Source organism: Bubalus bubalis, chromosome 8 (genome assembly GCF_019923935.1).
Source record: "Bubalus bubalis isolate 160015118507 breed Murrah chromosome 8, NDDB_SH_1, whole genome shotgun sequence".
Lineage (NCBI taxonomy): Eukaryota > Metazoa > Chordata > Mammalia > Artiodactyla > Bovidae > Bubalus > Bubalus bubalis.
This window is the reverse complement of record NC_059164.1, coordinates 7,815,891-7,836,769: the sequence shown is the minus strand read 5'-3', so window position 1 is coordinate 7,836,769 and position 20,879 is coordinate 7,815,891. Positions and strand designations below refer to the sequence as shown.

The 20,879-nt window shown below is 40.6% G+C and overlaps 1 protein-coding gene and 1 long non-coding RNA gene across 13 annotated transcripts in view; one reads left to right on the top strand and one right to left on the bottom strand.

Annotated features, from left to right (window-relative positions):
* The window catches only part of CDK14 (cyclin dependent kinase 14), a 662,006-nt gene that overhangs the window by 526,720 nt on the left and 114,407 nt on the right, over positions 1 to 20,879 (bottom strand). Inside the window, exon 1 of one of the 12 annotated variants that reach the window (XM_044946422.2) lies at positions 5,632 to 5,763. The exons of the other annotated variants lie outside the window; for them this stretch is intronic. The gene's annotated coding sequence lies outside the window, so the exon portion shown is untranslated. Of the gene's footprint in view, positions 1 to 5,631; positions 5,764 to 20,879 lie in introns of those variants that run through there. 12 annotated transcript variants of the gene reach the window in all.
* On the top strand, positions 4,802 to 8,606 carry LOC123334631. The gene is made up of 3 exons (XR_006552615.2): positions 4,802 to 5,059; positions 8,168 to 8,345; positions 8,476 to 8,606. It is a non-coding gene; the product is annotated as an uncharacterized LOC123334631 (long non-coding RNA).

The window sequence follows — 20,879 nt, the reverse complement described above, 5'->3', positions numbered from 1 at the left end:
ACTAAACTAGCCTAGTTCTTCCTTCATGTTTAAACGTTTCAAATATCTGTAGCTCACTATTCTGTCCCTCATGTAAGATAAAGCATCCAGAAGGTAAAATAACATTAAAAATATAAAGCTGAAACAAGACAGTACTGCAGGTACTTACTGATCCATCAGGACCTGAATTTCTTTCCCCTGGTAACCATATGAACAGCGTTTAAAAATAAAGATTATAAATATGTTTAAATTCCTTCCCTGAAGGAGAAATAAAATTGTGTACTTTCTTCTTACTCTCAAACAGATGGCTGTATAAATAAACACAACTTCTATCTCCTCAACTATAATAACCATTTTTTTTAATAACATCTAAATGTATTATTAATGCTTGGGAAATAATAGTGATCAATGTCGAGAGTGATGCTAGAAAGTTTAGAAGTTTAATGGTTTTATTCTAATAAAATAAATCTAGATGCAAACTTCACCAAAGAATTCAGAAATATATAGGGCACCACTCAATATAGAATTGACTTCTGAAGCTCTTAAAATTTTCAGAGAATCATATATGGGTCACTAACCACACAGAGCTCATGAAGAGAAACACAGGGAACAATGAACCTCTGGGCAGAAAATGGAAGTATCTCTCAATGTAGCTTTAACAGCTGGCCCATCTTTTGTAAAGAACTAAAATTTCGACGATCATAAATTTGACAGCAATCCATTAATAATGAAGTCCTGACTGCTTTCATGAGGGCTGGTTCTGTAAACCTTTCCCATGACTGACAAAATTCAATAGTGAATCCTAACTGAGATATTCAAGGTGAAGAGAGCAGAACAGTGGGATACACACACCCTGCTGTTTGGCTGCCACCTGAAAACAAGCCCCAGTGCTTCCAGGAACATTTCACTGTCAGCTTTGTATTTTTAGCAAGATCTCATTTAGCTACAGAATAAGCCACTGGAGCAAATTTGTATCAGTTGGGTCGAAGAGGAAATCTACAGAACATATAATCCTTCCCAAACCTGCCAGATTGTAACTAGAATACTGAAGAATTTTTTCTTTTATTCACCTTTTATACCCAAACCCAATAACATTAAGAAACTGTCACATATGCCCAATAAACTAGCAAACTGGAGAAGGATCTTGGGCAAGATCTGATATAAATTGATAGAAAAGAGAGATGGAGATCAAGGATTTCTAGATGACCATGACAATGATGATGAAGGCTACTGTGTGTGCTCAGTCATGTCTGACTCTTTGTGACCCTATGGACGGTAGCCCGCCAGGCCCCTCTGTCCATGGGATTCTCCAGGCAAGAATACTGGAGTGGGTTGCCATTTCCTCCTCCAGGGGATCTTCCTGACACAGGGATTGAACGTGTGTCTCTTGCGTGTCTGCATTAGTAGGCAGATTCTTTACCACTGAGCCACCTGGGATGATGGCTATTATTAAACTCTTATTAAATGAGATGCTATTTTAAAAGTTTCATAAGTAGTTTCTCAATTAATCTCTACGACATCATCCCGGTTTCACAGATGATTAAATTGAGGCACACAAGAGTTACATAACATGTCCAAGATCACACAGAGCATGCACAGGAAACGGGAATTATTTCAGGACTTTGACTGTGAAGCCCAAGCTCTTGACCACCAGGTTATCTTCCTTACATGTCCCTTGGGACTTAGATCCTGAGAGAAATAAGGAAAGCACAGATCTGACCTGCCACACTTCTCTCACTATTTCTTCTCCTGATACAAAAGAAAAGTGCTTTTAGAACTGAGCAAAGTAACTGCTCTGTGCTTTGAGGTTTTCCGACCCATCCTTGCCACCTCCTCATCACTTCCACCATGTAAATTTAACATGCTTTTGACTAATCTGGCTGTTAATCTTATCAAAAGTTGATCTGCATATCAAAAGTCAAGGCTGAAAATCAAAGTATTAGGGTGTATGTGGGTTGGGGCAGAAAGCAAAAGATTTATTAAGAAGGACAGACTGATGGGGAAGATGGGAAGGCTCAGGCCTCTTCCCATGTATGTTTGTGTTTCCTGAAGTGAAAGTGTTAGTTGCTCGGTCGAGTCTGCCTCTTTGTGACCCTATGGGCGTAGCCTCTGTCCATTGGATTCTCCAGGCAAGGATACTGGAGTGGGTTGCCATTCCTCACTCCAGGGGATCTTCCTGATTCGGGGATCGAACCCAAGGCTCCCACATTGCAGGCAGATTCTTTACTCTCTGAGCCACCAGGGAAGCCCTGTGTTTCCTGAAGAGTATGTTAAAGGCATGGATTTAAAGTGTTGATTGAACCCATCTAAGAATCATCATATTGGTCAATGGTAGATAAACAGAGGCTCTAGAGCCTTAACTCAGCTTTCTAAAAAAGATCTATGAGAAAGTCATTTAGATTTAATAGTATCATCAGGAAGAAATGTGAGAAGGAGAATGCTACACTGATGAAGCCAGGCTGACCTCATCCAGTGGAAATCTGCTTAATGGGCATGAATCTTGTCCCCTTTCTCATCCCCCTCTAACTCAGAGGAGATCTGTGATTTGGGGGTTGGGTGTACACTGAGAACAGCACTGGGGAGTGGGAGAAGACTTGCGGTGGGCATCGAGAGATGAGTGCAGTCTCACCCTCCAACTGGCCAGATGAAACGAAGATGAGTCAACTGGTTAAACGACTGACTGCTGAAGTACCTCCAAGTTCTAAGAGTCTCTGATTCTGCAAGAGGATCTCAACATGATCAACCTTTGCTTATAAAGTTTTTAATTAACAGACTAGAAGCAGAGTGGGTAAAATCTGAATGTTCACAATTGCAAAACCCACAGTCCAGCCTTCCACTATATATTTCAGATGACAGTTGCTTTCTGTAAGCAAAAACTTCACATGAAAATCTAACTAGCCCAATTACCATGCTCAACTACCAGGCCATGTAAAGAATCCAAATGAATATATCCTTGGATCATTCCTTAGATCAGTGCATTTCTATTCCTCAATTCTACACTTTCCTCTAGGCTTTTTAGTATTTCTAAATTATCCATATTTATTAGATGTCCATAGAAGTCGATATGGGAACTTGCTTTATTGAAATTATATGGGGGGGGTGGAGACTGCTGTCTTTTCCATATTAAAAAAAATTAAAGCATACATTAAAAAGGAATGAAATTCTGATACATGGTACAACATGGATGAATCCTGAAAATGCATTGGATAAAATAAACTAAACACAAAAGGAGAAATACCTTATGATTCCACTTAATATGATATGACATACCAAGAAAAGGCAAATTCATAGACACAGATGTAGACTAGAGATTATCAAAGGCTGGAGACGGAGACTGGGGAGTTATCACTTAATTGACACAGAATATCTATTAGGGATGATGAAAAGTTCTGCACTTGGACAGCAATGATGATAGCAAAACATTGGGAATGTACTCAGGCGAATAAATTACACACCTAAAAATGGTTAAAATGGAAAATTTTGTGTTACATATATTTTTCACCACAATTTTTAAAATGGAAAAAAATCAAAGCATATACTGTATGTTTCACAATTGCTCAAAATGAAAAAATTTAAAAATGTCTCCTTGAACTATTTTAAGGAGTAGATTGTAAGTTTCCTGAGGACAGGGACTAGCTGCGTCTCAGCAGTTACACTGCTCCTCAGTAGACTCTCCATAAATGCTTGTTTAATAAATAAATGATTAAAAGATATAAATAGAGGACAATTCTCCTAAGTAGAAAAGTATAAAAAGCATCAAATTTACTTATTCATGAAAGAGTATAATGGGGCATATTCCTGAGAAAAATACCAAAGCTACGATCCCTAAGCTCCTTCAGGGAAGGGAGTATATCTACTTCATCTTTACTCCCTTCACAGCACGTCTCACGATGCCTCATAGAGTAAATGGCTGATAAATGTTTGCAGAATGAGGAATTTAAAAAAAACTGATAGGAAAATCAATCTTATTAACTGCTCTACTATTCTCCTTTTAAAAAATTACTTACTTTTTGCAATCATACAACTCCTGCCACAGGACGAAAAAAAAGAAACCTCATAGCTTACAAAAAGTGAAGGTAAAATATAAATAACTAGAAGATATCACTCTCAGGAAAAGAAACAGCAAACACAGGCACATCATGTTCTGAGTAGAAAAAAAAAGTTGTTTTCTTTTTTTAAAAGGAACAACTAAAGTATAGAAAAGATAGCTTGTATAGTTCATCTCCATTTTTTAGGAAAAAATAAATGGTCAAAAATAACAGAAAATTTTAACTATCTTTGGAAGAAAATCCAAATATTCCTTGCCAAAAATTAATGTCTGACCTTTACAATAAATAGTTGAGTGAATACAGAAGAATATTTAAGGTCCCCCTTAAAAAAATTCTAGTGAACCCAAACATTATCACTAATTCTCTCAACTAGCCTACAAGTAATCTAGTGTTCTTTCTTAGAAATACTTATGTCACAAAATTACCTACAACAGGCTTATGACCAACATGCCACACCAAGTTACTGATGATTTTCTCAACTAATATTCACCATCATCATCATTTACATTTTACATGAAGTACTCAGTTAAAGTATACATAAGGAGAACATTTTTAAAGGCAAAAAATTCAAATGCTGACATCCTTAACATCCAGTACCTATACAACAGTTGGAACCTTATAAAATCACCAGAACCGTGCAATGTAGTAGTCTCACTTTGAACAATATTAAAACATGTCTTTCAACTTCAACCACCCCCACCCCTAAGACAAGGTGCCCATTAACAAACGGAAATAGGAATTCGACCTCTGCAGAGATCACGGTTTATTACATTTCTGTCTCTCAGCTGTTATCTTCTCCCCAAGCAGGTGGGCATCATTTTGGAGGCGCCTCTCTGCTGCCCGGACCTTCATGCCTGCAGGAGTTCTCCATTAGCATCCAAAATGCTAACAGTCCACTCTTAGAGTCAGTACTTCAAGCAGAGCTGCATGAAGGATGCCCACTTCTGTACATGAAAGCACAACCACTCCAGGTGGGCAGATGCAAAATGCCAGCACACTGACCTCTGCCAGGCAGCAAACACTTAAAGCAGGTGCGTTTCCGTGCTCCAGAAGGGAGGGCGGAGGAGCAGGGAGGAAGCCCCAGATCCCTAATATATTAGAGATGTTTATTGCACTCAGAGCCATTCCAGCTAATTCATGGACATCCGTTTATCCAAATGAGAAAAGTGGTCTCCCGTCCTTCACCAGCTCGACTCAGAGGGCATTCAGCCAAGCATAGCCGGGCAAAACAATCCATAAGATCTCTTTAAGCTATAATAAATAAGATGAGTTTCAGAAGAAATAACATTCAGCTCCGGCAAAGAAGCACAGTCGCAAACCTTTTCCTCATCTTATCGCTGCTTCTGGTGTTTACAAAGTACAAGCAGTAGCCTCGGAAACCTCAAGAGACTCTGCCGTCGGTAACCTCCTGTCAGATCTTTAGTTTAAATAGCCCCTGGATCAACCTGTGATGGGTTTTGGCAGTTAAATAGAAGGGAGTGAGTAAAATGACATGCACAAAATGAATCCTTTTCAAGTTGTAAATGAGTGAGTCAGGATTCAGACTTGCAGAGATGCTCCAAATTAAACCCCCTGCTCTAATTTTAAGCATGCTCCGTCTTACCGTTTCGCTGTTGTCTCTCTCAGGCTCGAATCACCTGGAACTCTTTAGCATGTCTCTAGCAATGTGTTTGCACCAGGCCAGGCTCATACAGCAACTGAATTCACATCTTTCTGCACTAGCAAGCTGAAATGGTACGGCCGTACTACAACCAAGAAAGGGGGAAGCAAAAGCAGGGGAAAGAAAAAAAAAAAAAAAACACCCAGAAATACCTCGAGAAGCTAATCTCCATGGAAGAAGACCAAAAATGGTGCAGAAGAACACAAAGGACATGCTCACATTCAGGATCAATAGCTTTAACACTTTAATTTTTTTTCCCAAAAGAATCTCTCTTTTTTTTTTTTCCTCTAAACACGATGGACTTGCCTGTGGAGTTCCCAGGAAGACAGAGTAATCCGGGCTCTGCAGCAGCATTGCAGCCAAAGTAACCGTGCATATTCTGTCCAGGCAATTCACAAGACACTGTCTCTTCAGAAAGATATTGATTTGCAATGCAGGGCTGCCTCAAAAGAATGGGAGCCAAACAGATAATGGTGATTGCATAGGAGGAAAAACATTTAATCAAGGGGATGCACCTCATCATGCTCGATTCAATTTTTTAAAAGCACTGGGGCCAGCCAGTAAGTGTCTTGAGTGACAAACCCATTAAACAGTAATCTGAGGTCCTAGAGAAGGCCAAGTTTAGGCTGCCATCATTTGCATTTGTGCTGCAAAAGCCACTAAAACGTTTAATGTATCTATGTGCATAGATTTCTCATATGCAAATGGGGCATGATGAGAACTCTAAAATAACCATGCACCAAATATGAGAGGTTAAAAAAAAAAATGCACAGGTGTAGCATTTACGGAACCAAAGTGATCAAATACATAGTAATGAGCCTGCAGAATTCTTGATGGGAGTTACAGCTCATATGACCCTCAAAAGTAAAATATCAACACAAACCAGATCTCACAATCCTTAGGCTAATTGTGTCAAGTCATGCCACACGGTGCTGGGTGACCAGCAAAGATCCCAAACTGCCACTCTCGTAGCGACCCCTACAGGAGAGAGACTGATCTACAACTCACCCTTGTTTCAAGTTATCTCCTATCCTCAGAAGACAGAATTGCAAAAGGGCAAAAAAGTAGATTAGGACACAGCCAAGAAATACATTAGGCAACAAATCAAAAAAGTCAGGCATGACATCTGACCTCATATATTCACTTAGTTAAGAAATCAAAGGACAAGAAGAGGTAACAACAATGTCAAATATTTCCATAGCTCCCAGGACTAGTGCACACATATCAGTAACCTCAGGGGGAGAGTAGCATTGAAATATATGCAATGCCATGTGCAGATTAGAGGCTGATGGGAAGCTGCTCTCCAGCACAGGGAACCTGTGCTCTGTGACGACCGAGAGGGGTGGGAGGGAGGCTCAAGGGGGAGGGGACCCACGAATACTTCTGGCTGATTCCTGTTGTATGGCAGAAGCCAACACAACATTGTAAAGCAATTATCCTCCCATTAAAAATAAATTAAGAAAAAGAAATCCCAGAGGAAAGTGCTTTCCCTTTACATGCTAACTGGTTCAAAGGAATCATCTCCCGCATCCGCTATTTGCAAACCATCCTCATCCTCATCCTCCTCAGTGACAATGGGAAGACACTGAACTATTTTTCTGCAACACCAAAGCTCATCCAAAAATCTTACGAAAAGTTCTTCAAACACAAATAGTATGTAGCTTGCTCTTCACAAAAGCCAGGACAGAAAGTTATCTCCTTAATATGGGAAAACTATCGAGTTATATGCACTTTGCTTCTGTGCAGCAGACTTCATTTCAATAAGTCTCTCAAGACTCTGGAGCTGTGTTTGTGACTGCTCAAGCCCCAGCCCACAAAGACTCTCCTTTTTCATAACCAACAACATTTACTTGAATCATTTAAGCCTTTGAATCATTAACCATATGCTGTCTCATAAAACTCTCCTATAGTACTGGTGTTTCCCCCCATGAAGGCCATTGAGGAACAAATTCACATTAATTTCATCTTTTCTTTTTTTTTTTTTTTTTACTCCTCCATAGCATGTTAACACACTGCTACACATCTAGCAAATTTTAAATTAAAAATTTTAAGAATTAGTGAATTTCCCAACTCCATATTTTAAGGCTTAATCTCCCCTCACATCAGAAGTGTTAGCTTTAGTTTCTTCACTTAAGTAGTGCCTATGTGTTTTTTCTTTCTAGAGAGTTGGTAGATAAGGGCATGTACAGTGTTTGTGTTCACTAAACTATTCTGTATAAAACCCAAGAAACTTAACACAATAATCTTCTGCTTTATTCTTTCATTTATTCATTCAACGAATAGGCACCGATGCACCCAGCGATGAGCAGCCATGCTCTCTACAATCAAAGACTCCTCCTGACTTGGGTGGGTCCTCAGGTAGCTCCTCCTCAGAGCCCTCCTGGGGCTCCCCTCTTGCGTTGGTGCCCCCTCAGCCCAGCACACTGCACTGTTCTTGCTTCACTATCTAAATTATTTGTTTGTCTTCCTCCCCCACTAGAACACAAACTACTCAAGAACCTGGAATTCTACGCATTGGCTCTCCTGTGTTTCCCTAGCGCCTAGAACAGCCTCTGCACTTGTAAATCAATCAATATTAGGAGGATCTGCTGACGCCAGTAGTTCAAGCCAACTCTGTGGACTCCTGTAGAGTGGAAATGGATGGGGAAGCTTGACAGGTGTGTGGGGGAAAGAACAGTGTCACCAAATACACACAGGTTAACAACAAGCTTGGCCATGTAACAAAAGTAAGGAGAGAGGCTGAAGGAGAAGCTGTGGAAAATTAATCAGTATGCTCATGTTTTACAGGAAGGATTCGCTATCTACTGCTATGAAGACTATCTTTATTAGGGGACACTGAGGTGTATAATGGAGAAGGAAATGGCAACCCACTCCAGTGTTCTTGCTTGGAGAATCCCAGGGACGGGGGAGCCTGGTGGGCTGCCCTCTATGGGGTCGCACAGAGTCAGACACGACTGAAGCGACTTAGGAGTTAGCAGAGGTGTATCTATCAAACCACACCACAGAAGAGCATTAGTAGAAATTAAGATAAAGGGTCTGTCTTCAAAGAGAAGAGACAAAAGTCTTTTGTAAAAACACCATCTCAGTGGACATAGAGGAAAAGATGGGAAAGAAACCAACAAAAATACTGTACTAACATCTGCTTTGGTCATATTTACAAGTAAACAAAACTTGATCTCTTGAAATGCCTGCCTTTATGAAAAATAAATTTTTAATTCTAAAAAGTACTATGCACTTCTATAACATTTTAAATATCACATAATAAACCAAAACTAATCTTCAATTGATGATGGGGTCAATTATGAACCAGTGACAGCCAGCAGGCTTTAACAGCAAGTATACAGGGCCACTGCCTCCTGATCTCAATAATCGATATTTGTGAGCTCCTCTGCTTCACTGAGATGCTTCATCCTTTCTTTGCCATTAAGCTTTCCTTCTTACAGCTGTAACTGTGCCACTTCCTTCTAACACCACCACACCCTTCTCAGTCTTGCCACAGATTCTTCAACCATCCCTGTGCTGGGCAGCTTAGAGAAACAGGCTTGTTAGAACACCAGGTGAAGAGAGGTCTGAGTCAAAGGGTATGTTCAAAGCAGAACTAGGAACCTTCTCCTGAGTGGAGAAATATTAGCTCGGGCATCCACTGACCACAGGCTTTACCATATAGGCTTTGTGGTAGTTCTCATCTGTGCAGAAACTTTTGCTTCGTATCAACTTATGTGGAGCTAGCTCAGACATATAAGGCTGCCAGATGTCTGATCTTCAGGCAAGTAGAGCCATATAGGCAGATGGGACCAAAGAAGATTAAACCTGGAGAAAACAGGTACTTGGAAAAAGGGATGCAGAGGGGGTGAGGTGGGTGGGGGGTTGGGCGGGTAGAAAGTGTGTGTGTGTGTGTGTGCGCGCGCACACGTGTGCACCCACATGCTCAGTTATGTCTGACTTTTTGCCACCCCATGGACTGTGGTCCGTCAGGCCCCTCTGCCCATGGAATCTCCCAGGCAAGAATACTGTAGTGGGTTGCCATTTCCTATTCCAGGAGATCTTCCTGACCCAGGGATCGAACCCATGTCTCTTGCATCTCCTGCATTGGCAGACGGGTTCTTTACCACTATGCCATCTGGAAAATCCAGAAAAAACGAATAGAGAAAGGTTTTTTAAAAAACTGAAAAAAGAAAACATTAAGGAAACTGTTTAAAGATTAGGAAAAGGGTTAAGAGAAAAAGGTTACTTTATGCATATAACTCTAATACAATGTCATTTACTTAATGAATTAATATCATTAAATACTTAGGGGACACAGTTTATTTTGAAAAGTGATAGAGAAAAGATTGAAATTTCCCCAAAAGAGGTTCAATTTCAATTTTAATAGTTCCATGAAACCCTAGCAATTTCTTTCTATTGTAAACCTTTACAGCGAAATGTTCACATTATGATTGGTTTGCAAATGTTCAGGATATTTCAGTAAACCTGTTTTTCCAGTGGTCATGTATGAATGTTAGAGTTGGACTGTGAAGAAAGCTGAGCGCCAAAGAATTGATGCTTTTGAACTGTGGTGTTGGAGAAGACTCTTGTGAGTCCCTTGGACTGCAAGGAGATCCAACCAGTCCATCCTAAAGGAAATCAGTCCTGAATATTCATTGGAAGGACTGATGCTGAAGCTGAAACTCCAGTACTTTGGCCACCTGATGCTAAGAGCTGACTCATCTGCAAAGACCCTGATGCTGGGAAAGATTGAGGGCAAGAGGAGAAGGGGACGACAGAGGATTAGATGGTTGGATGGTACCACCGACTCGATGGACATGGGTTTGGGTGGACTTCAGGAGTTGGTAATGGACAGGGAGGCCTAGTGTGCTGCGGCTCATGGGGTCACAAAAGTCGGACACGACTGAGCGACTGAACTGAAGTGAAACCTTAACTTTTTAATAAGCCCTAAAAACTTTATGACTTAATACTTCTCCTCTGGTGTCAGTCATTACCTAATTCCCACATATTCATTGAAATGTTATTTATTTAAAATACTTTCTCAAATGATGTAACTGACAAGGGATTAACCTCCAACATATACAAACAGGAGGCTTCTCTGGTGGCGCAGAGGGGAAAGAATCCGCCTGCAAAGCGAGAGACCCAGGTTCGATCCCTGGGTTGGGAAGATCCCCTAGAAAAGGGAATGGCAACCCACTCCAGTATTCTTGCCTGGAGAATCCTATGGACAGAGAAGCCTGGCAGGCCATAGTCCATAGGGTCGCAAAGAGTCAGACATGACTGAGTGACTAACACCCACATACAAATAGTTCATACAAGTCAATATCAAAAAACAAATAAATGCCCCAATCAAAAAATGGGCAGAAGATCTAAATAGATATTTCTCCAAAGCAGACATACAGATGGCCAAAAGGCACATGCAAAGATGCCCAACATCTCTAGTTATTAAGGATATGCAAATCAAAACTACAATGAAGTATCACCTCACAATGGTCAGAGTGGCCATCATCAAAAGTCTACAAATAATAAATGCTGGAGAGGATGTGGAGAAAACGGAACCCAACTACTCTGCTGGTGGGAATGTAAATTGGTACAGCCACTATGGAAAAGTATGAAGGTTCCTTAAAAAACTAAAAATAGAGCTACCATATGATCCTAAAATCTAACTCCTGAGCATATATCTGAAGAAAACTGTAATCTGAAAAGACACACACATGCAGCACTATTTACAATAGCCAAGACATACAAGCAACCTAAACGTCCATCAACAGGTGAACAGATAAAGAAGATGTATGCTTATACAATGGAATACTACTCAGCCATAAAAATGAAATGCCATTTGCAGCAACACAGATGGACTTTGAGATTATCATACTAAGTGAAGCAAGCAAAGACAAATATCATATGATATTACTTACATGTGTAATACGGAAAAAACTGATACAACTGAATTTATATACAAAACAGAAATAGAGCCACAGACATAGAAAACAAACTTATAGTTACCAAAAGAGAATGGGGGAGGGATAAATTAGGAGTTTGGAATCAACATATATACACTGTTATATGTAAAATAGATAAGCAACAAGGACCTACTGTGTATCACAGGGAACTATACTCAATATTTTGTAATAACCTATAAGGGAAAAGAATCTGAAAAAAACAGATACATATGCATGTGTAACTGAACCGCTTTGCCGTACACCTGAAATAAGCACAACACTGTAAATCAACTAAATCTCAAAATACTGTGAAACTCTGGAGGACTTTGAATTGAACGTTTAAAAGTCATCTCTTAACCACATACTGAAAACATCGACATGTCATTCATGGCATTTCATAGAAACTTTGCAATTTTCTCCTTGAGTGATAGCTGCTCGGTCATGCCTGACTCTTTGCAACTCCATGGACTGTAGCCTGCCAGGCTCCTCTGTCCATGGAATTTTCTCCTTAATATTACACAATTTTGAATGTTTTCTAAATTCTGGAGGGAGAAAAATGAACCAATTTTATCAGTAAATTTGGATAATTCCATCAACCAATACATTTGTCCCTGAAAAACATTGCATTCCATTAAACTGCACCATGAAAACAAGGTTATTTATTGGGAAAATAAGACTGAAAACAGACTATTCAAAACCCATGTACCTAGAGCACTAATAAAAAAATAATAATAAACCCCTGGAGGAGGAAACTGCAACCCACTCCAGTATTCTTGCCTGGGAAATTCCATAGATGGAGGAGCCTAGGGGGTTATAGTCCATGGGGTCACAGAGAGTGGGACGCAACTGAGCGTGAGCATGGCTCCTCATGGAAGATGCACCTGCTGCTGCTGCTAAGTTGCTTCAGTCATGTCCGACTCTGTGCGACCTCATAGACAGCAGCTCCCCCATCCCTGGGATTCTCCAGGCAAGAACACTGGAGTGGGTTGCCATTTCCTTCTCCAATGAATGAAAGTGAAAACTGAAAGTGAAGTCGCTCAGTCATGTCCGACTCTTAGCGACCCCATGGACTGCAGCCCACCAGGCTCCTCCATTCATGGGATTTTCCAGGCAAGAGTACTGGAGTGGGGTGCCATCGCCTTCTCTGGGAAGATGCACTATTCTCCTGAAAACCAAAGCTATCAACCATCAGAGGATAACTTACCAAAGCTCTATAAATGGTCACAGGACATTCTTTACCATCACAATCTTTTTCAAGGAAATTGCTTGAATATTTTCCTTAAGAACATTTCTGCATAACTGAAAATTCAGAGCTGATTGTAAAATGTCTATTCTAGGCTCTGTTTATGTGATTAGGTAGGATGCAGATCACTCTAACAGTGTAACAGAAACAATCTTTCCTTTTTTCTCAATTTATTTAATTTTCTAAATGTCTGTTCCCAATACATGTAAATTAATTTTATAATTAATTTACATCTAAATTAAGTATATAATTAATTTACATGTAATTTGACTTTGATAAATTCACTTACTGATTTTAATAATTTATAAAACTCTGATTTGACCAAGCAAAAAAAAAAAAATCTTAACACACGCACACAGGCCACATCCTCCTCCTCTCTGAATTCCCTACAGTGCCGATATTAGGTCTTGCATACAACAGAGGCACTATCAATGTTTCTTGGCTAGAGATAAATCCTGTGCTGCTCTCTGTGAACTGCAGAAAACAAGTCCAGGTGAAAACAATTCAGTTATGAATTTCATTCTAGGTTGAAAAAGTCCAAAAATAAAGCTAGAGCAGCAGAGCTTTAGGTTACATTTGCTAAAAAACATCATGGAAGGTAGAGAGTCAGGAATCTAAAAACAGAAACAGGCTACAATAATTAAGACAGGTTGGATTTTTGCCTGTATTTCAAAAATCTGAGGTCTGATTACAGTTCTGCTCCTATGCAAGGTTTTAGTCTAATCCTTTTTAGGGAACAATTTTCTTCCTTGCTGTATGTTGTGCATTCCTGGGTATGTGTCCTCAATTACCCCCGGTAACAACCTGTTATCAATTAAGGACAGAAATGGTAGGGACCTAACAGAAGCAGAATATATTAAGAAGAGGTGGCAAGAATACACAGAAGAACTGTACAAAAAAGATCTTCACGACCCAGATATTCACGATGGTGTGATCACTTACCTAGAGCCAGACATCCTGGACTGTGAAGTCAAGTGGGCCTTAGGAAGCATCACTATGAACAAAGCTAGGGGAGGTGATGGAATTCCAGTTGAGCTATTTCAAATCCTAAAAGATGATGCTATGAAAGTGTTGCACTCAATATGCCAGCAAATTTGGACGACTCAGCAGTGGCCACAGGACTGGAAAAGGTCAGTTTTCATTCCAATCCCAAAGAAAGGCAATGCCAAAGAATGCTCAAACTACCGCACAATTGCTCTCATCTCAAACGCTAGGAAGGTAATGCTCAAAATTCTCCAAGCCAGGCTTCAGCAATACATGAACCGTGAACTTCCTGATGTTCAAGCTGGTTTTAGAAAAGGCAGAGGAACCAGAGATCAAATTGCCAACATCCGATGGATCATGGAAAAAGCAAGAGAGTTCCAGAAAAACATCTATTTCTGCTTTATTGACTATGCCAAAGCCTTTGACTGTGTGGATCACAATAAACTGTGGAAAATTCTGAAAGAGATGGGAATACCAGACCACCTGACCTGCCTCTTGAGAAACCTGTATGCAGGTCAGGAAGCAACACTTAGAACTGGACATGGACTGGTTCCAAATAGGAAAAAGAGTACGTCAAGGCTGTATATTGTCACCCTACTTATTTAACTTCTATGAAGAGTACATCATGAGAAATGCTGGACTGGAAGAAGCACAAGCTGGAATCAAGATTGCCGGGAGAAATATCAATAACCTCAGATATGCAGATGACACCACCCTTATGGCAGAAAGTAAAGAGGAACTAAAAAGCCTCTTGATGAAAGTGAAAGAGAGTGAAAAAGTTGGCGTAAAGCTCAACATTCAGGAAACTAAAATCATGGCATCTGGTCCGATCACTTCATGGGAAATAGATGGGGAAACAGTGGAAACAGTGTCAGACTTTATTTTGGGGGCTCCAAAATCACTGCAGATGGTGATTGCAGCCATGAAATTAAAAGATGCTTACTCCTTGGAAGGAAAGCTATGACCAACCTAGATAGCATATACAAAAGCAGAGACATTACTTTGCCAACAAAGGTCTGTCTAGTCAAGGCTATGGTTTTTCCAGTGGTCATGTATGGATGTGAGAGTTGGACTGTGAAGAAAGCTGAGCGCCAAAGAATTGATGCTTTTGAAAAGTGGTTTCGGAGAAGACTCTTGAGAGTCCCTTGGACTGCAAGGAGATCCAACCAGTCCATTCTAAAGGAGATCAGTCCTGGGTATTCTCTGGAAGGACTGATGCTAAAGCTGAAACTCCAATACTTTGGCCACCTCATGTGAAGAGTTGACTCATTGGAAAAGACTCTGATGCTGGGAGGGATTGGGGGCAGGAGGAGAAGGGGACGACAAAGGATGAGATGGCTGGATGGCATTACTGACTCGATGGACATGAGTTTGAGTGAACTCTGGGAGTTGGTGATGGACAGGGAGGCCTGGCGTGCTGCAATTCATGGGGTCACAAAGAGTCAGACACGACTGAGCGACTGAACTGAACTGAACAACCTGTTTGCATCTCAGTCTTTGCTTCTCCTTTTCTAATCCCTGTCACATAAGACTTGTGTTTGCACTAAAACATATATGGTTTTTACATAAATATACACACACATCTATGAACTTGATTATTATTCAGGTGATCTATAAAATGCACGGGCATGCCCATGGCCCAGTAGAATGTTTTCTATTAACGCCCGAGCAGAAACACAACAGGATTGTTGATGTGGTGTGAGATAAAGCAGAGGAATCCAGATCCAGAAGAGATTTTGTTATAACCACATTCACAAAAGAACAGTATCAGAGAGTTCCAAAAATGTAGAACGAATATGATTTGAGAAACGTGAATTAAATTACAAGACTGCAGGGGCCGACACAAAATCCTCAGGTAGAGGATTCAAGAAGAAAGGCAAAAGCATTGAGAAAAGATGTGAGGGTTTGTCTCCCTTCCTGATGTCAAGATTCCTGTAAGGACAGAGGCTACAGAGCCAGAAGTATCAAAAGCTTCTTAAGGAACCAAGTCTTTCGTCTTTCTCTCTCTCTCTCTCTCTGTCTCTCTCTTTAACTTCTCCAAGTTTTTGAGTTAACTGTGAAGAGAGGAGAACAAATTTTCTAGTTCAGGGTTAAAAGTCAGCTTTCTTGCTTTTAAGGACTTTATCCAGCTTTCTAAAATTTCACTTGGTTAGAAAATCAGAAAAATCCCAAAATGAAAAAAAAAACTTTCTTTAAAGAGCTTGCCAAACAGACTTACAGAAATAACTTTAAATTAAATTATATTTGGCATTCTTAAATCTAGAAATAACCCTAACTCAGGAACTCATATATACTTTCAAATATTAAAACAGAGTATTCATTAAGCAATCTTTCCTTTGTCTCATCTAGACACTTAAGAAATAAAACACGATGCGAGACCATGGGAAAAAAATGGAAAGCAATGCTGTACCTTCAACAATAAACATTCGTGATAATATAAAGATGACTAACTAAAGAAACTCACAACTGAAATGAAAACATGTTCCCTTAAGTAATCTAATTAACTGCTGTGGAAAATGTCTTAGTATTGATATTTGCCTTTTCAAGTTAGTACTGATATAATTTAGGTCATTCTGAAACCACATGGACATCATCCTCAAAGAAGAGAAAGCAAATCAAAGTGATCATTTATCTAAGGAGGAATCACCATGTTACTATCATATTACCACTCCAATCTCACTGGTCCAACAGAGAATAACGTTTGCTACAAATGTGCCTAAGTAGCAAGGATATTAACAACTCCGAAATGCTTTAACTTCCCCTTAAAATAGTGACTTCCCAGGAGCTGCAGTGGTAAAGAATCTGCCTGCCAATGCAGAAGATGCCAGAGAATCATGCTCACTCTCTGGTTACTGAAATAGCCTACTGAAATAGGCTGCTGTTGATGGCAGAAAAGGAGGGTTTAATAGCAGGCAAAGGTTTTAGCTATCTCATAAACCTACCATATATAATATTTCTATAAACTGCTACTAATATCATATATGTTAAATTATCATATATGTTAAAATTACTTATTTATTCTTATAATTTACAGGGAAAATTATATAACTACCATAAGTCATGGAGCATGACCTATTACTAAGAAGAAGTAGAACCAGAAGTTCTGAATGGCCAGCACATCTTTTCCCTTTGCCTGCAATGGATCTTCCCTGCTGCCACCCACCACAGTCTTGGGAGCGCTGTGCCCTGTCTAGCAGCAGACAAGAGATCCCACTTGGGCCAGTCATTCTCTGGGACTTCTCCAACCAAAACTGAGCTGCACCTCACCTCTGCACCTCTGAGGGCAGCAAAGCAGAGAAAACACCAGCTTATAAGCAGCCCGTGTCAGTGTTTCCAGCCTGGTAAGAGAATCGGGACAGGGATGCTGAACTACCAAGTACTAAGAGTAAAGACGAGGGCAAGAGAGAGCACAGATAACGTGGAACCCGGGATCCTAGCCCTTGAAGACCAGCCAGCTGGATGTCTGACTTTCTAAAGCCTGGCTGTCAAGTCCTTGTCTACTCTGTCACACTGAAGGCAGTGGCACCCCACTCCAGTACTCCTGCCTGGAAAATCCCATGGATGGAGGAGCCTGGTGGGCTGCAGTCCATGGGGTTGCCAAGAGTGGGACATGACTGAGCGTCTTCACTTTCACTTTTCACTTTCATGCATTGGAAAAGGAAAGGGCACCCCACTCCAGTGTTCTTGCCTGGAGAATCCCAGGGACGGCGGGGCCTGGTGGGGTGCCATCTATGGGGTCGCACAGAGTCGGACATGACTGAAGCGACTTAGCAGCAGCACCTTCCCAATAAATCTCATTTTTTTCTTTAGTGACTTCAAGTTGATTGTCAGTTCTTTGTAACCCAGAGTCTCGCGTCATTTCACATGGTAATACATGTAGAAGGATGCAGAGCTACTGGGAAACACTAATGTCAGAGCTAGAGCTGAGTAACAAGAGATGTGTTGCTTTAAACTCTAGGAAAAGAGGATTTAAGGCTGATGCTGACTTTAAGGCTGATGTTGATGGCAGGAAAGGAGGGTTTAATAGCAGGCAAAGGTTTTAGCTATCTCATAAACCTACCATATATAGTATTTCTATAAACTGTTAATCAATTATCATATATGTTAAAATTACTTATTTATTCTTATAATTTACAGGAGAACTTATATAACTACCATAAGTCATGGAGCATGACCTATTACTCAGTTATCTGTATTTGTAGGATATCTGAATGCCTGTACCAGTTACTGTACCCAGGCATCCAAGGTGCCATAACAGCATAAATTCACATTCTAGGCACCTAAAGGGAAATAAACTGACTGACTTATAAATCGTTGGTACCCACAACTAGCTAAGAAATGTCACAGGAATTATGAAAGGGAAATCAGTTTGTTATACCAACCCTGGGCATTAAAGATTTCTGGCCATGAAGGAAAGAGGGTTATTAAAAATTAAAGACCTAACAGCAAGGGGATTTTGGAAAAAGCCACAAGAGTACATGAGGGACTGGTGGAGTCTGTAAAGAAAGTGCTAAGAAGATGTAAAGGAAACTACGTTTTCTGTATTTCATCAAGAAAGGATTTCTTTTTCTTAACTTGATATTAAGCATTCAAGATGAATGAATCTGCTGGTCTCACAGATACTTATACAAATATTAAATATAATACAAGTAACAACTGCCATAGAATAAGGAAAATAAAATATTAAGGGAGTTCAGAATGAGGGAGGGCTCACCATGAGGGAGCCTCTGAATGAGGCCAAGCAAAATTGGCAGATTTTCAGTTAAAGTCATCAAAACTATGCGTACTAGACTTACAAAGAATTTAATAGGTAAAATGTTGGGGAGAAGTGTACATCCAAACACTAGCAATGACCACTCCTGGCACAATAACTGTTATCAATATTTGGATGTAATTTGATAATTTAACAAAGACCCTTTGTAAAACCATAGGAGTACAGCTTAGAAGACTTGAACAACTTCCGTGATTTGAACCCTCATGAACAATGGTTCTTTTCTCCCCTCTGGTGGAAGATTATCTGGATGGACTCCAGGGACTCCATGTACACGGTCTGACCATATGGTTCAAAGATGTGTTTTCTCCTAGTTACCCTGGACACAGAAAACCAAATTCTTCTTTCGTATTGCTTAAGGAAAACTGACCTTTGAAAACTGTTGCAACAGCAAGTCACAAGAAACTCAGGGAGCATCTTTACTTCTGATTCCTCTCTCCAATACTGATTCTAATTTAGGGTTGGTGGAATTTTACTTTTCACAAAACAAAGGCCAAACCTATCTATTTAGTTTTACCAGTTCTCCTCTGAAGCATCTGATTGCCTCAATAGTCACTGTTTCTCCTAATCATTGAAGGAAGGTTCAGTCCATACAAAAGTTCCTAAAAAAATAAAATAAAACAAAATAATTCCATTCACTCTTCTTGGATGACCCCATCACAATTAGTTTCTTATAAAAGTACAGAGTAACTACAGGGCTTCAATCTGAAACTCCAATCCTTTGGCCACATGATGCAAAGAGCTGACTCATTTGAAAAAACCCTGATGCTGGGAAAGATTGAGGCCAGGAGGAAAAGTGGACAACAGTGGATGAGATGGTTGGATAGCATCACCGACTCAATGGACATGAGTTTGGGTAAACTCTGGGAACTGGTGATAGACAGGGAGGCCTGGCACGCTGTGGTCCATGGGGTCACAAAGAGTCTGACACGACTGAGCGACTGAACTGAACTGAACTGCAGCACAGGCAGGACCACCTGATTTCAAGGAAATACAACCATGTAGCAACCCACCTGGAAAATTCTTAAAGAGATGGGAATACCAGACCACCTGACCTGCCTCCTGAGAAATCTGTACGCAGGTCAAGAAGCAACAGTTAGGACTAGACAGGGAACAACAGACTGGTTCCAAATTGGGAAAGGAGTACGTCAAGGCTGTATATTGTCACCCTGCTTATTTAACTTATATGCAGAGTACATCATGAGAAACGCTGGGCTGGAAGAAGGACAAGCTGGAATCAAAGATTGCCGGGAGAAATATCAATAACCTCAGATATGCAGATGACACCACCCTTATGGCAGAAAGTGAAGAGGAACTAAAAAGCCTCTTGATGAACATCAAAGAGGAGAGTGAAAAAGTTGGCTTAAAGCTCAACATTCAGAAAACGAAGAGCATGGCATCCGGTCCCATCACTTCATGGAAAATAGATGGGGAAACGAAACAATGAGAGACTTTATTTTCTTGGGCTCCAAAATCACTGAAGATGGTGACTACATCCATGAAATTAAAAGATGCGTGTTCCTTGGAAGAAAAGCTATGACCAATCTAGACAGCATATTAAAAAGCAGAGACATCACTTTGCTAACAAAGGTCCATCTAGTCAAGGCTATGGTTTTTCCAGTGGTCATGCATGGATGTGAAAGTTGGACTATAAAGAAAGCTGAGAGCAGAAGAATTGATGCTTTTGAACTGTGTTGGAGAAGACTCTTGAGAGTCCCTTGGACTGAAAGAAGATCCAACAGTCCATCCTAAAGGAAATCAGTCCTGAATATTCATTGGAAGGACTGATGCTGAAGCTGAAACTCCAATATTCTGGCGACCTGATGAGAAGAACTGACTCACTGGAAAAGACCCTGATTCTGGGAAATTTTGAAGGCAGGAGGAGAAGGGGACAACAGAGAATGAGATGGTTGGATGGCATCACCTACGCTATGGACATGAGTTTGAGTACGCTCCGGGTGTTGGTGACGGACAGGGAAACCTGGCATGCTACAATCCATAGCGTCGCAAAGAGTCAGACACTACTGAATGACTGAACTGAGCAACCCACCCTGGTTAAGATAATTCCTCTCGGGCTTCTCCGGTGTCTCAGTGGTAAAGAATCCATCTGCCAATGCAGGAGACACCAGTTTGATCTCTGGTCCAGGAAGATCCCACATGCTGCGGAGCAACAAAACCAGTGCAGCCCAACCACTGCTGAGCCCCTGTGCCCCAACCACAGAAGCCCTCGCACCTAGAAGCCCCTGCAGTGAGAAGTCTAGGCACC